At 40.5% G+C, this 16475-nt stretch overlaps 1 long non-coding RNA gene across 1 annotated transcript in view; it reads right to left on the reverse strand.

The window, feature by feature from the left end:
* Positions 1-10834: 10834 nt before the first annotated feature.
* LOC115070458 overlaps positions 10835-16475 on the reverse strand; it is a 56094-nt gene continuing 50453 nt past the window's right edge. The window contains exon 3 of the long non-coding RNA XR_003849613.1: positions 10835-10910. This is a non-coding gene — a long non-coding RNA (uncharacterized LOC115070458). The remainder of the gene's footprint in view (positions 10911-16475) is intronic.

Raw genomic sequence — 16475 nt, forward strand, 5'->3', positions numbered from 1 at the left:
GAATGGAAAGGAACTCATTTGCCATGGTGGCCAGTGGCCACATGCCGAGTATATGAGACGCTGTTAATATGTTCTAATACATACATGATATCTTACACGGTGACTGCGATTACAGTTCCTACTCTGCTGAGTTCTCAGTGGTCTCCTTCATGTTCCAAGGACCATTTGTCTTTTGTAAGGGTATAATGATGAATTAGTGACAAAATCACAGGTACCACCCAGGCTGTATCCTTCAGGTCTTTAAATGTGGCCTGATCTCTGTGTATGTTATGTGACTTTGATTATGAAAGTAAACTAGAAAACACTTTGAACAAAAAAAAAGTCAAAACTATTTCCTCTTCTATCCCATTGGCCAAAATTTAATGACATCATCACATCTGGGTGCAAAGAAATCTGGGAAGTGGTTTTTCCTCTACTGTCATTGAATATGCAGATAATTTTAGATGGTACATTATGAGGAAGAAAAGAAGAGATATTGGGGAATAATCTTCTTGCATTGTTTATTATTCTGTCAGTAAAACTTTTGGTCTACTTATAATAAGGTATTCGTGATCATCTCTGAGATGTAAGATAAATGGGCTTGAAAGTCCTACCTGAATCTCATAGTCCAGTAAGTAAATAAAGCTTGAGTATCTAAGAACACACATCTTCTGCCCATTCTTACAACTTGTTTCAACTGGCACTGTGCCTAATAATATTGGATTTTTTAAATTCCTATAAGCAGTAACACCATTGGTAAACCTCTACCTACAACTCAGCATCACCGTAAGCACTCAGCATCATCCTTGAGTATTAGAACAAAAAGAAACTTCAGAGATGATTTCATCCTTTGTGGTTCAGGAAACAGGTCCAGCAAGAAAGGGACTTACCCAGGGTCCCTGCTTTCATCTCCCTGTGTCAAGGATTCATATCTCTGTCTGCGATCAACAGAGTCTAGCAAGAGTCTAAAATTTACGAAGTAAAAGCTGAGCTTCCTTCAGGATTCCCCTGCTGTGTATGAGTCATGGGGAAAAACCCCTAGGGACAGCCACCAGCTCATACTGCTGTTTGAAGAACGCAGCTTGCAGGGCAAATTGACATCTCATCACTGAATGTGCACAGGGCCCACCTAGATTGCTGAAGCACCTTTCAATCCAACCTGTGTGCCTAGAAAGAAATTAGTCAGTTGTGCATGCTGGGTTTTTTTTTTTCTCCTCCAACACTCATTACCTATCTCAGAACATATTGCTTACTCTGGCTGAGTTTCTAGTTCTTTCTAACTTGGGGATGATTCTCCTCAGCTATAATATGAAAAAGACCCAGTGAAATTCCATTGATGATATATTTAGCCCAGTGTCACACCTGATAAATGTTATTTCTGTTCATTTAAATGATGATACATTCATAATCATTGATGATATATTTAGCCCAGTGTCACACCTGATAAATGTTATTTCTGTTCATTTAAATGCATGCATCATAGGGCTAAGCATATAACTCAGTGTGAGGCAGTGTTCTGTTCATACAAGGCACTAGGTTCCATGCTCAGACCAGTAAGGAGGGAAAAAGCTATTCAGGACTAAGTCCATAAATCATTGCCTCCAGAGAGACCTTTCCTTTAAAAAAAATAATTTGGATATTTCAACCAATTTTAGTACTTCAGTGGTCCCAATCACAGTAGAAAAGTCCAAACCCCTTAAAGCATTGATTTTTTATCTATTTCTCTCTTTGAAAAAAAAACACTTCTACAAACCAAAGATGAATCTATAAAGTAAATCATCTGACTCCTGGGCTAAAAGATCACTGACAAATACTATATTAAAATATAGAGTTCCAAAGATGGACTCATCCACAGTTGGGATAAGGAAGGTCCCCTTTTCATTATCATAATGCTTACAGCCCCTCAAACATTTACTCCCAGAGTTAGAGTTCTTTCACTTATATTTTATTTATTATTTTTATTTTATGTATAGGAATATAATGCCTGCATGTGTGTAAGTACACCCGTGTCATGCATGCAGTGCCCTTAGAGGTCAGAAGAGGGTGTTGGATTCCCCTGGAACTGGAGTTATGGACAGTTGTTAGTCACCATGTGTGTACTAGGAATCAAACCCAGGTCCTCTGCAAGAGTAGCCAGTGCTCTTAACCACTGAGCCATCTCTCCAGCCCCTCGAATTCTTCATGCAAGATTTATTGCAACAATTTCTAGAAAATAGATTTGCAGGCGGTTTTTCTTAATAATTTTGTTCTCAGCTTGAATATTTTCTAATACCTTAATAGCAAAGCATTTCTTATTCATCTAATTAAATAATAATAATAGTAGTATGGAATACAACAGCAGATACCCTACGTAAAGGAAGTAATGAAGGGCAAAGTTTGAGAATGACATCAGATACTTGGATATAAAAGGACAAGATCCTTAAGTCCTCAAGCAAATGTATATCACAGATCACCACCATCCCAGTGTTAAGGTCATTTTTTCAGACTCTGAGGCTCAATGGCTAGAAGAAAGCAGGACCTACAATTAAAAATGTTCTTCAGCTCGAGTGTAAGCAGCCAGCTCCAGCCAAATATGCATCATTCAATTACAGAACTACAGTAGGCTAATTATTGTTACACGTCTCCTACCTTTTCTTTCTGATGGGAAATTTTGTTTTAGTTCTCTTGTCTTGGTGGATTAGGTGTGGGGAAGGGACGCATAGAAAACTTTTCCTTATGGTTTACACATTATCAGAGTGAGAAGAGACTTATTCAGACCTGGAGGGGAAAGTTACTTAGCATCCCCTGGAGATCTTAGTGTTCCAGTACATTCCAGGGATAACATGGACTATTGTGTGCTCTCCCTGCTCTCCTGCATGTCTGTGTTATTCACGAAAAAAGCCAGTAGTAAATAATCAATGACCAAAAGAATAGACTGCACTCCCTAACAGTGCTTTCTGCCAAAGATTTCTAATTCCCCTCCAAGGAACACAGTAGAATTGCGCCTTCCCAACCTCTTAAGATCGAGGTGACCTGGAGACTTACTTTGGCCAAAAAATGTGAGTGAGAGCCCTTGTCAGTTCTGAGACTGTGAGACATTGGTAAGGATTTTTTCTTTCTTATGCTATCATGTATACAAAATCACTGTGTATAAAAGTTTAAAATTCTAATAACAGGTGTGAAAATTAACTGGTAAATAGATCTATTTTAAAATTTATTAGGAGAAATAAAGCCTATGGATAATTAAGTCAACTTAAAAAAAAGAGGCATAAAGAAAGGGAATTCCCCTATTGGGAATAACATGCTATAAAACCATAGTCATGTTAACATGTAGTTGGCACAAGAACAGACAAATAGGCAAGTGGAACAGAAGAGAGCTCATAGATAGAGAGATGATAGATGACAGATAGATGATAGATTATAGATAGATGATAGATAGATAGATAGATAGATAGATAGATAGATAGATAGATAGATAGATGATAGATAAATCAATCGATTGATCGATTGATCGATATGAACTTGGTATGTGTTAAAAGTTGGACCAAAAATTGTTAGGAAAGGATAGATTTTAGTACTTGATGCTGGTTAATACTGGCTCACAATGCTGGTCTTGTTTGCCCTCGGATTCAGGTCCTGCTCTCCTTGGCTTTATATCACAAACTGCAAGCCACCTTTCGTGTCTCTTACCTCCCCTATCTTCCATCCATGTGAAGCCAATGAGAGGCACAGGGAGAGAATGGCAGAGGGAGAGATGAAGAAGCTAGGGTCTTCTCCCTGACCTCTGTGCCTTTAGACACTTTTGGTGACAGTTATATCTCCTTCCAGTTCCTTCCAGAAGGACCTGGTTTGGGTTTCAGCAATAGTGCTTCCTCCATTGCTTACCATCCAACTTAAGGGTTGCAGTGGGCTCCTACTATGGCTGTTGTTAAAGAGTATCTCACCATTTCCTCGTTAGCTTATGATGTTATCAACTTTGTGGGCAAGTCCCTGCATTAAATTCTTCCCTTTGTAAGCACTAGAAATGGTAAACACTTTCCTAGGTGGACCTAACTGATACAGTATGTGTGAAAGAAAATTATCTGGGTCCCCGATTAACATCATATGTAAAGGGTAGACTGTAAAATAATTTAAGCTCAATGAGGAGGAAAACTTGAGTTAATAGCACCAACATGGTTCCAGGGGATCTAACACCTTCTGGATTCCACAGGAATTGCATGCACATGGTACACTTACGTACAGTAGCAAAACATACACATAAAATAAAAATAACAGGTTGTGAAGAGATACTCAAACTTACCAGCAACTGGAGAAGTGCAAATGATCTTTTGGACACCTAAAAAAATGAATATTTGTACTAGCTAAGATGATGTAACTGTGTGGGGGAAAACTGATGAGCAGAGAGGTGGGACCACAGTGGGCATCATCGCACCCCAGTGATGGGCTACCTTGGGGGAAAAGTCATCAATATTCAGTTCTGTTACATGTGTGAATGCCCAGAAGCCTTTCTCCAGTGTACATAACACAAGAAATGGTCACAGGAGTTCATCAGGAGACAATTCTAGGGATAGGATTTTTGTCTTATTTTTTTATGGAGTAAAGGGGTGGGGTGAGGAAAGATGGTAATACAGATAGAGGAGGAAGGCGAGAACAAAAATAATTTTGACATCTATTCCAGGACAAGTAGATAAAAGTAAGTGTTTGCACACTGTAAAAGTCATAAATCATCAGGCAGAAGTTGAAAGAAATTGCCTTGAGTATTATTACAGCATTGTCAATGGATCTTAGAAACACTGCATTCCAGCTGCGTGTAGTGATGCACGCTTTTAATCCCAGCACTTGGGAGGCAGAGGCAGGAAGATGTCTGTGAGTTTGAGACCAGCCTGGCCTATGTAGCGAGTTCTAGGCCAGCCAGGGCTGCACAGAGACCTTGACTCAAAACACAAACAAACAAAAACACTGCCCTCAACTAGGAAAATACAGAATGGATTATATTTACATAGATTCAAGAAGCATGTATACAAAGATAAAATGTTTTGATGGAACATGGGCAAAGAGAAGAAAGGTCACAGCTTCTGTTTGACGTCCACTCTTGCCACACCCCCCCATGCACCCACATTTCCCATGCCGACAATTCTGTTCTGCTTCCAGTTCCACAAAAACCCAACGTACTGTCTGCCTGTGTAAAGCTGTACCCGCCTCCACCTGTCCTGTCTAGGTCACTGGGGGATGGGAACACTGAAGCTTACTCACTGAAATCATCAGAGCATCTAGTTTTTCTTTAGACAGAATACTGTCTCAGTAAATATTGTCAACTTCAAACTCGGGAGGACACCCTGAATAGGCTTGTCCTGTCCAATCCCCACCCCATATCCCAGTCTTTCTGTGATAGCTACTGGCTGTTAAATAGATTCTACTTGACAAAGTTATGAAGGCATTTTTGGGACAAAAACTAGGGTTATGGAGGTTTCATATGCTGACTCATTTAATCCAACCCATTTTCTATGAGGACCCTTTCTTCCAATTATGTACAGTGTGTGCTGGTCCAGAACTTCTCTGATTGGATGTCTTCAGAGATTCAATTATCAGCTCTCTCACCAGCACATAGGATGAGGTGTTACTTAATATAATGGACTGGAGCAGAGCTAGATGTTCCTGACTCCTTACCCACATTTTCAACTAATCTTTCTCTTTTTAGGTTCAACCTCAGTGGTTTACAAGTTCCAGAATCCAGAACTGTCTCAGACTATGGGGTACAAATACTGCTCTCCAGCTCTGGTGGCCTAGAGATCACCCTCAGGGTTTCAAAAGTCAGTTGGAACAGTTTTTTATCTGCTTTTTAATTTTAAATGATTTTTTCTAAAATATTTTATTTATTATTTTTATTTTATGTGTATGAATGTATTGCCTGCATGTGTGTGAGTGCACCTGTATCATGCAATGCCTGTGAGGTCAGAAGAGAGTGCTGGATTTCCCTGGAACTAGAGTCATGGACAGTTGCTAGCTACCATATGGGTGCTGGAATCGAATCTGGATCCTCTGTAAGAGCAGCCAGTGTGCTTACCTGCTGAGCCATCTTTCTAGCCCCTGATTTCAAATATTCTTATTATCTCTTCTCCCTTTCCTCTTTTTTTGGAGAGGAAGTTCACACTCCTCCATGCAAGAATGCCAATCATTTTCATTTTATTTATATTTAAGGAGAAAGCAGGGGTGTTCACATATCGTCTTCTATGAAACATTTCCCATTTGGGGACATTTTACATTGTTAGCTGAAGGAAGCGTTGGAACTTTGTAAGAGTTGCCTGTCTTTGCTTTGACATACAGCTCTTTGGACATTAGAGGACTCTTGTACATTTTTCTCATACTTTGGTCCTCCTCTTCCCCAGGCTGTGGACAAGCTTCCCTCCGGCATTCATCAGATGGCTCTTCTGAAAACAATGGAAAGTACCTGGCAAACACAATAAAGGTGAGAGGTTGAGGGAGGTGGGTGCTTGGGACAACACTGAGATGGCCCAAATCGCTCCCCTTCAATCAGTGGCTCTCAGTGAAAACTCCCTGGACCAGTGGCATTAGCACTGCCTGGGGACTTAAGAAAATGCTCCTCCTCAAGTCCCATCCTAGACTTGCTAGATCAGACAGTCTAAGGTGGGTCCAGGGTTCTAACAAGGAGAATCTGATGCACACTCAAAATTAAGAGCTGACTTCTTTAAACCATTACCCAAGAAGGAGGAATTCTAAATTAGGAACCCATTCTGTGGCTACGAATTGCTCTCCAGTGCCCTAGTAATTAGTAGTACTCCCATGAAAGAAACAGCTAACTTCAGAGTGTTCTGAGTTAAAAATAACTCCTCTCTGTCACTTCCTCTCCAGTGCTAGGGATTGAACCTAGGGCCTTTCCTGTGCTAAGCAAAGGCTCTACCAATGAGCTATATTCCCAGCCTGTTCACTTGCTTCCTATATCCTGGACCAGAGCCAAATCTACAGCATCCTTTCCATTCAGTACCTGTTCCATTCAGTACTCTGTGCTACTCAGTTACAGGCTAGGAAATGGCTCTGCCCTTAACCTATTGTCTTCCAAAGAGCTTAGTTCTCCCAAGTTAAAGTTTTAGGTGTTTTTGTGTATGTGTGTGTGTGTGTGTGTGTGTGTGTGTGTGTGTTTTCACCAAACTGCACTCTGAAACAGAGATGGTGAATCCCTCACCCTCTGTTTGATTTCATTCCAGTCTTAGAAAACAGAGGGAGATGAACTCCGAAGGAAAATTTCTACATAATTAGTTGAGTTACTATGATTCAGAGAAGTTTCCAAATGGTTCAGCAGAATAGTTGGAAAGTCATAAGTCATATATATTCTGCTTTGTTCGCATTGTCTCCCACCCTTATCCAGTTTGTTCACAGTGCCATCAAGACACCACTAGACCAAAGATCCAATTCGTGGAAGTTTTAAATGGCTCCCATTTGAAGGTCTACTCTATGCAGAACAGCGGACAAAGGCATTGCATGTGTTCTCTCAATCTGCTTCTAATTTATTATGTTCTTAAGTTTTATCTTTCTTTTAAATATTGATAAGTTAGAGCTTACAGAAGTTAAAACGCTTGACCAAAGCCATGTTAGTACATCAGAATCAAAGTCAAGTCTTTCCATTTCCATCCTCTATGCTCTTAACCACCTGCTTTATTGATTTCATGACCACACAGAACTGTTTCAAATAAACTGGTTTTCTGTTCAGAAAGCACTAGATCATTCTAAAACTTATTCAGGGTTTTAATATGCCAAGAACAGATTCCTAATCTCTCTAACACCTAGAAACCTTGTCTGCCTAACAAACTATGCCATTTTCTTTGAGACCGAGCACATGAACATTTTCTTTATGAAGCCCTTTTACCATCACAAACTTGTGTCAGACACTTATTATTCACCACTGCTGTTTCTTTACTTGACTGTCTCTCCTACAAGTTACAGGCTTGTGAAAGGCAGGGTTGGCTTAATCAGTTGGAACCTAGGATACCACCAATAGGTTTACTTAGTTGTTTATTAAATCAAAGAATGAATTAATTACTTGTTGGATGAGTGGATGAATGAGTGCATGGATGAGGTGGATGAATGGATAAGTGGATGGACTGGGTTGGTGGGTAGTTAGATGCAGTGGATATGTGTGTTGAAGAGTGCATGGATGGACTATGGATGGATGGGATGGTGGAATGGATGGGGGATGGATGGATAAGTGGATAGACAGGGTGGGTAGGTAGATGGGGTGGATGTATGGGTTGATGGGTAAATGAATGAACTAGATGAGTTAGTGGGTGGATAGTTAGGAGGATGAAAAGAAGAAAAGGAGGGAAGGAGGGAAGGGAGGGGAGGGGAAGGGAAGGAGACACACAGAATTAACATCTCAGAAGGGAAGGGAAGGGAAGGGAAGGGAAGGGAAGGGAAGGGAAGGGAAGGGAAGAAAAGGGAAGGGAAGGGAAGGAGGGAGAGAGGGAGACAAGGAGAGGGCAAAGGAAGGGAGGGAATATAGAACAACAGGTTTCAAATGGAAGCAACAGCAGATACATGACCTTAATACCCATAAATCAAATGTCAGTTCTGCAAAACTAAAACCATTAATCTGTAAACACTGGCATTTGAGTTCATTGTCTGTTGCCTTCTCCAAGCCTTTCATACCTCCTACATGTTTACGCCTCCTACCTCCCACTTCCTCCTTTCCCTTCATTCCTCTCTCTCCCTCTTCTTTTTAAATACCAATACTATAGAACTGAAATCATACATGTCATATTTTCATTTTCTGTAATTTCAGATTCAGATATAAATGATGTTTCCTCATTCTTAATTTCAAAAATGGAACATTTTTGTAATGTCTAAAAATAAAACCCAAAACAAAAACACCCACAATTCTCTTCTTTGAATTTGCAGTGTACAGTAAGCTGATTTTTGTTTTCTTTTCTGTTTTTGGTGAGTCAGTAACCATCAAAAGGAAAAAAGCAAACTATCTACTGTTGTATAAACAATTAACATGATTTCAGACCCTCCTAAGTGCCAGTTAACTCTGTGTGTATGAAGATGATCTTATCTACATTTAGAAGAGACAACTGAGGTTCAGAGAGGTCAAGTGGCTGTCTCAGTGGTACCCAATAAACAAAAAGAGGTGAGATTCAAACACAGAACCCATGCTTTGTTCTGACACATGAAGTGAAAGAGGATCTACTAACAGAAGAGGAAAAGCTCCCGCTGACCACAGTCCCCAGGACCAAGGAGTATCTTTTCAGCAAGAGGCTTGCCAGGGTGTTGAAATCATGGGTGTAGAGCAGGCATGCTGACATTTCCTATGATTCAGCTTTGCCGTGTACTCTGCTCTTTACGAAATTAAACCACACAAGAAGAGGAAGCACTATGAGGCTGATAATTTCTGTTTCATATAAAACACATGAAAACCCATGGAATGACATAAATTTTTATCATAACTTCTAGTCACAGAAATGTTGAGTGTGAAAACCATGAATTTCGAATTCCAGAAACAAAACTTTCTTTGCTGGTTCTGGAGGCTTCTCGCTACTGTTTCACAACCTACACACTCCACATCTCCCCTCCCGAAGAGTCTGCCCTCCCCTCCTTCCCTTGTCTATACTGTGAACTCAATGGCACGTCAAAGGGAGAGGAGGGCTGGGCGAGAAGAACCAGAATGCAGAGCCTGCACGGGAGCCCTTCGTGAAACTCCAGATGGGCTTCTCTGCAGTCCTCTAGGCCTTGCTGCTGAGCAAGAGGGAGGAGGAGGAAAAGCGGCAGGATGTCATACCCGCTTGTGTTCTGAGAATCGCTGCTTGGCCACAGGCTTCTCTGGCTTGAACTAGCAGTGGGCAGGGTAGAAAGTGAACAGTAGAAAGTGCAGCCGCTGCAGTTACGGAAGTCCTCCAAGTGAAAGCTGGGGCCGTCTTGACCTCAGCCAGGAAGCTACCTGGCCAGGTCCTAACCCGCGGCCCAGACCCTGGAGACTCGGGACATCAGCATCTTTCTCTCCACTTCACTTGCTTTCTACTGTGTTTGCATCTTTATTCTTGGGGAGACATTTGCCTTGATAAATGTGAGTGCTCCCAAGGCTAATCCCAGGCCTCTGATCTTCTGAGTCCCATGCTGACAAAGTTCCAGAGTCATTATGTACTTGTATCTGACCATGAGCTGTGGGTTTACACAGACCTGGCTTTGAGGATTCTGAGTCTGCCGGTTGCCAGTTTGAGAGGGTGACCATCTGTCCTCATTCCGTTCTTTCCCTTAATGTTTCATCTATTCTCATGTCCTACTCATGGTACAGCCATCTTTGTGCTAAGCATTCCTACTTGGAATCTTCTTTACTGTCCCAAATATAACCTCATGCTCCTTGAATCCTTTGCACCCTCTTTCTTTGTGTTAATGGAACCAGCAGTTACGGAACTATCTGTTAAGTCTCCATACTGAATCAGACCTCAGACCCTGTTGTTTGCTCCTCCGCAAACTCTAGTCACCAGCATCTTACCCTACTACACGATACTCCTTCTGAACCAGCCTTTATGCCACAGCCAGAATATATTTTTTCTGACTGACTTTGGCCAAAGCAAACTGTCAACTCCACCGCTACTAAGACTACATCAATGAACATTTGGTCAAGACAAATTCATTGTCCTTGGCCGGCTGTTCTTCATCTTCTGAGCTCAGCTTCCTCTTCCATTACCTTCTCCCAGAACTCTCCCTGTCAAGCCATTTCATTCAGTGTGTTTCTTTATTCAGCACATAGTTGTAGCTCAATTATAGGGTATTTATCCAGCACACATGAAGCTCTAGGTTCAATCCCCAGCACTCACTCTATACACACACCACACAAAGTCGCAGAATACTCACTGTGAGTTGCCACCTGCAGGCAGGACTAGGAACCCTAGACTCAGATGTGTTAGGCACAGTGACACATGGGGGTGAAAATATCCATGCTGAGAGAGAGAGAGAGAGAGAGAGAGAGATTAAAGATAATGTATAAATAGGAATCAGAATGACAATCCAACTCCTATCAGAAATGCTGCATGTTACAAAATAATTAAAGAAAGCCTTCAGAATTCTGAGGAAATCTTTTATCTAGAATACATTACTTAGCTATCAACAAATATAAGGGAACATTTAGACATTTTCAGATATTTTACCTCCTAGACACGCCCTCTTTTTCAGGAAGTTACTTAAGAAAATATCCTCCTGCTAAATAAAGGAGTAAAACCAAAAAGAGGAAGATGCAGAGGCAGAAAAGTAAAGAGTTCAAAATGGGAAAGTGGTGGATGAAGTCCCAGGATGCCAGCCAGCATGTCAGGATGCAAAAAGAGTGACCAATACAGACAGAGCCGCTGAGGTGGCAGTAGGGGGGCTCCAGCCAAGGGCAGAAGAAAAATAGAGACAAAATTACCAAAATTAATTCAACTTTATCATTTAAAACAGGAGCTGGGAAACTCCAGCCAATGAACCAAATCTTGTATGTCACCTGTTTTTATCAATAAAGTTTTATTGGAATACAACCATGCTCATTCCTTCCCAGACCATCTGCAGTTCATTTACATACCGTACAACATTGTTTCTCATTGCAACAGGGCAGTCAGCACAGCTGCCACAGACTGAACTGAAAACCCGAAAACCATTTATCAAATTGAGGTAGGAAAGAAAGACAGAAAATTAAGGAGCCGTTCACCCTACAATCTAGCTCAAGTCTCTTGCCAACTGAGAGTCAGGGATCCCAGCATAGTTAGCAAAATTGGCTATGAAGATTGCGTACATAGAAGACTCCTTTTGTATAAGATATTTTCAAATAAGTAATTAAAATAATAATGAATCGTGTTTAGGGCCTGAGCACATATGACTTTTGAGTCTGGTCTTATTCATTTCCCACATGGAAACCTAAACTTTTCTGGGAATTTCACAAACAAGATTGTAAATTTTGTTCACAGTGAAAATATACTCTAACTCCCTGTGAAGCCCTTATGACTTGGGTTTTACCCTATCAGCTATGATGCCATCCACCAGGGGACCACACTATAGCCTTATCTTAGCTCTTTGGCAAGTGTTTGAAAATGACTTCAGAAGCCACCAAAACATGGTTAGCACTGAGAAGCCCACCCTTGCTCTTGGCTGTGTAATGTTCTTTCTCTGAGTGCTTCTCTATCTATAAACCCCAAGTGTTTAAATCTATGTGAAAATCTCTTCTAGGTAAATTCCAACTCAGTGTCATACTGGTTCATCCCAAAATTCCTTTCTGCAAGAGAGTCAAGGATCTTAGATTCTCCCAAGAAGTCTCTGAAAAGAAGTTTTTAGGCTCTTCAGCAGTATGGAGTTGAGTCTCTGGTCTACTTCCACTGACAGCAAGGTCCTTTACAAAAAAAAAAATTGCCAACCTCTGATTTAAAAGTGGGAAGATTGCTGATTTGATGGAATGGGTTTAAAAAAAGATACAAAGAAATGTAAGAAAATAAAGGCACTATTCAGGAATAAAGAAGGAAATTTTAACTTAGGAAATATAAATTTTACAAGAAATGACACAATATAGTACATGAACAATTCGGTAAACAATATTTGTGTTATCATCAAAATATAGACTGATCCTGCACTATCCAAAGCTTGTGAAATAAATATTTGGAGAAGAGGAGAAATAAAAACAAGAATAAAATGTCTAAATTTTCATCTTCTGTAGCTAGAAGACACAGCTAAAAGGAGAAGCAGTTTACCCAGTGAGCAGGACTAAGTGAGCCGAAGTTTTAGTAGTAAGGATGATACTTGTTTCCATCATAAATCTGTTAGCATTTTAACTGTTCATACATACTGTTTTATAGAGTGCCAATTAACTTTCAAAACTACAGTGTCAAAAATGACAAAATACGATAGGTGATATGAATTCCCCAAACAAGTTTCCATGACAGGCAGAATCATGTTGGGGAAAACTACAAATTCATTTCTGCCTTCAGAGAATATAGCTCTAAGAAAATGAAACTTGAGTGAAAACTTGAAAACTAGCCAGCCAGTTGGAGAGGGAGACCCTCCAGAGAGAGAATAGAGAGAGGAGAGAGAGAGATACACACAGTGAGAGACAGAAGCAGACAGACAGAGAGACAGACCTGTGCAGGGTGAGATGGAGCACCACTGTAACTTAAGGGACTTGAAGTGACTGACATTGGCCGAAGGAGAAGAATGTGGAGGTAGAAGCCTTCAGGAACAGTGTAGCAAAGGCAGCAGGAAAAAGGTCATCATCTTATACAGTCCAGGACTACAATGAGGAAAAAGGTCATGGACAACATGTAAATGAACTACAGACAGTCTAGGAAGGAATGATCATGGTTATGGTCCAATAAAATTTTATCAGCAAAAAGCAGGTGACAGACAAGATTTGGCCCATTGGCTGGAGTTTCCCAGCCCCTGTTCCAAATGATAAAATTGAATTTATTTCGGTAATTTTGTCTCTATTCTTCTGCAGCTCTTTGCTGGAGCCCCACCACCGCTTCCGTGGCTCTGTTTATACTGGTCGCTCTCTGCATCCTGACATGCTGGCTGGCATCCTGGGACTTCATCCACTGCTTTCCTATTTTGGACTTCTTTGTTCCCCCCAAAAGCACATCACCAAACACTGCTGTTCAGCTTCAAAGGCAAGCCGAATTTCCATATGATCATTTGAGCAGATTTAGGAAAACGTCTTGAAAAACAGGGAACAGCATTTGGAATAACTTCCTTTCATAATGTCTAACTTACTTTCCTTTTTCCCGTGACAAAATACCCTGATAAAAGCAACTTAAAAGAGAGTTCATTTGACTCACTGTCTGAGAGTACAACAGTTCTCATCATGATATTATGACAAGAAGGTCCTGTCAGCAGGGTTTGGAGATCACATTGCATCTATAATCACAGCCAGTACACACATACACATAAAATAAAAATAATAAATAAAATTAAGGGGGCTGGAGAGATGGCTCAGCGGTTAAGAACACTAGTTGTTCTTGCAGAAGACACGTGTTCAAATCCCAGCACCCACATGGCAGCTAACAACTGTCCGTAACTCCAGTTCCAGGGGATTCAATGGCCTCTCCTGTCCTCCTCAGGCATTGCACGACATGGGTGCACTTACCTACACACAGGCAATACACTCATACACATAAAATAAAAATAATAAATAAAATTTTTTTAAATAATAATTTTTTTAACTTTTACAAAAACTTTATTGAGAATTTCATACATGCATATAAGGTGTTTTGATCAAATCCATGCCCACTCCCTGCCCTCCAACATTCCCCCCTCTGAAGAGGCAACCCTAAAATATTTTAGCAATTATACAAACTCTCAAATACTTTTGACATTTTTGGCCTTTGGAAAAGAGTATGTTGCTAACAGGCCCAAGGACATTTTGACTTTTAGCTAAGAAACTGGCTACATTTCTTTGGGGTCTTTTTACCCTAACTGCCTAGTCAATTCCTACCTCCTATTCTTATCATGCCATCTTCTGAAGGGGTTACCCAAATTGCCAACAGGGAATTGGGATGCAGACTGCTCTGGTGTCTTCCATGCTGAACAGGGATGCAGGATAAGGCAACTGGAGTACCCCTTCAGTAGGTCTATCTAAAAGACTCCCAAATTGCATAACTCTTGTCTCTAAGGGGAAAAGAAAGCCCTTGAATCATGAATAGTAGATGTGAAGGAGAAGTAAAGGCAAGGGTAATTAGCATTACAAGTTCTAGACAGGGAACTAGAAAAAAGTCAGAACAGGGCAATTTTCAAATGTTCATATGAGAGTCCACTGGAGTTTTTTGGCAAGGGCTGCCAAAAGCATGCCTCCAAGGCATGCTTTTGTCTTCTAAGGCTGGACTAGTTGGCTGGGAAGAGTGGCTGGATACTCAGGTGAGGGTCCAGTGACCCCTTGTCACTCCTTAATGAATGAGCACAACGGTCAACAAGCCCAATAGTGACTATGTTTTTCAATCAGGCTCAGCCGAAGTCGTGATGATGGTAGTTATTTCATGCAGAAGGGACTGCTGTATAGCATCATCTTATTCAAAGGACCTGGAATTTAAAAGGATTTGGTGCTAGGAGCCACACATCTGAGAGAACATACATCGTTTGTTTTCCTGCGTCTGTGCTACTTCACTTAGTATAACAATTTCTAGATCCACCAACTTACCTGCAAGTTTCATTATTTCATCTTTCTTTACTGCTGAATAGAACTCCATTGTGTAAATATACCATATTTTTGTTAGCCACTCGTCAGCTGAGGAACACTTAGGTGGCTTCCATCTCTTAGCTATTGTGAAAAGAGCAGCAACAAACATGGATGTACAAGTGTCTCTGCAATAGGATGAGTTCTTTGGGTATATACCAAGGAGTGCTATAACTGGGTCAAATGGTAGGTTCTTTTGTAGTCTTTTAAGAGTTCTCCACATTGTTTTCCATAGGGGTTGAACAAGTTTGCAGCCCCACCAGCAGTGGATGAGTGTTCCCCTTCCCCCACATCCTCTCCAACATTTGGTATCATTTGTTCTCTTGATCTTAGCCAGTCTGACTGGGGTAAGATGAAATCTTAAAGTAAAGGCATGTGCCACAACTTTTAAGGTGTTTTTTTTAGCCATCTTTACTTCTTCCTCTGATAACTCTCTGTTCAGATCCTTAGCCTATCTTTAATTATGTCACTTGTTTTCTTGATTCTTTATTTTTTGAGTTCTTTATATATTATGGATGTTAAACCTCTGTCAGATGTGTCATTAGTGAAGGTTTTTTCCCATTCTGTGGGTTTTCTCTTTCATTGTTTCTTTTGCTGTACAGAAGCTTTTCAGTTTAATGAGGTCCCACTTGTTGATTGCTGACTTTAATTCCTGAGCAATTTCTTTCTGATTTAGAGAATCCTTTCCTATACCTATATCTCGTAAGTTATTGCCAATATTTTCTTCTGTTTCAGGGTTTCCAGTTTCACATTGAGGTCTTTGATCTATTTGGAGTTGACTTTTGTGCAAGGCGAAAGATAAGGATGTACTTTCATTCTTGTACAGGTGGAGATTCAGTTTTGCCAGCACCATTTGTTGAAGATGCTCTTTCCTCCATTGTGTGCTTTTGACATCTTTGTCAAATATCAAGTGGCTGAAATTGCATGTACTCAGGCTTGGGTCTTCAATGACGCTCCATTGATCTATGTGTCTATTTTTGTGCCAGTATCATGCTGTTTTTATGACTATAATTCTGTAGTATACTTTCAGATCTGGTATAGTAATCCCCCCAGCATTGCTCTTTGTGCTCAGGGTTGCTTTGGCTAATCCAGGTCTTTTGTGCTTCCATATAAATTTAAAGATTTTTTTTTCTAATTCTGTGAAGTGTGTCATGGGGATTTTGATTGGGATTGCATTGAATCTATATATTGCTTTTGGTAGGATGGTCATTTTCACAATATTAATTCTTCCAATCCATGAACATGGCAGGTCCCTCCCATCTCCTGGTGTCTTCCTCAATCTCTTTAATGATTTAAAATTTTCAGTGTAGGAAGCAACCTAAGC

Source organism: Nannospalax galili, unplaced genomic scaffold (genome assembly GCF_000622305.1).
Source record: "Nannospalax galili isolate Female #2095 unplaced genomic scaffold, S.galili_v1.0 scaffold34, whole genome shotgun sequence".
Taxonomy (NCBI): Eukaryota; Metazoa; Chordata; class Mammalia; order Rodentia; family Spalacidae; genus Nannospalax; species Nannospalax galili.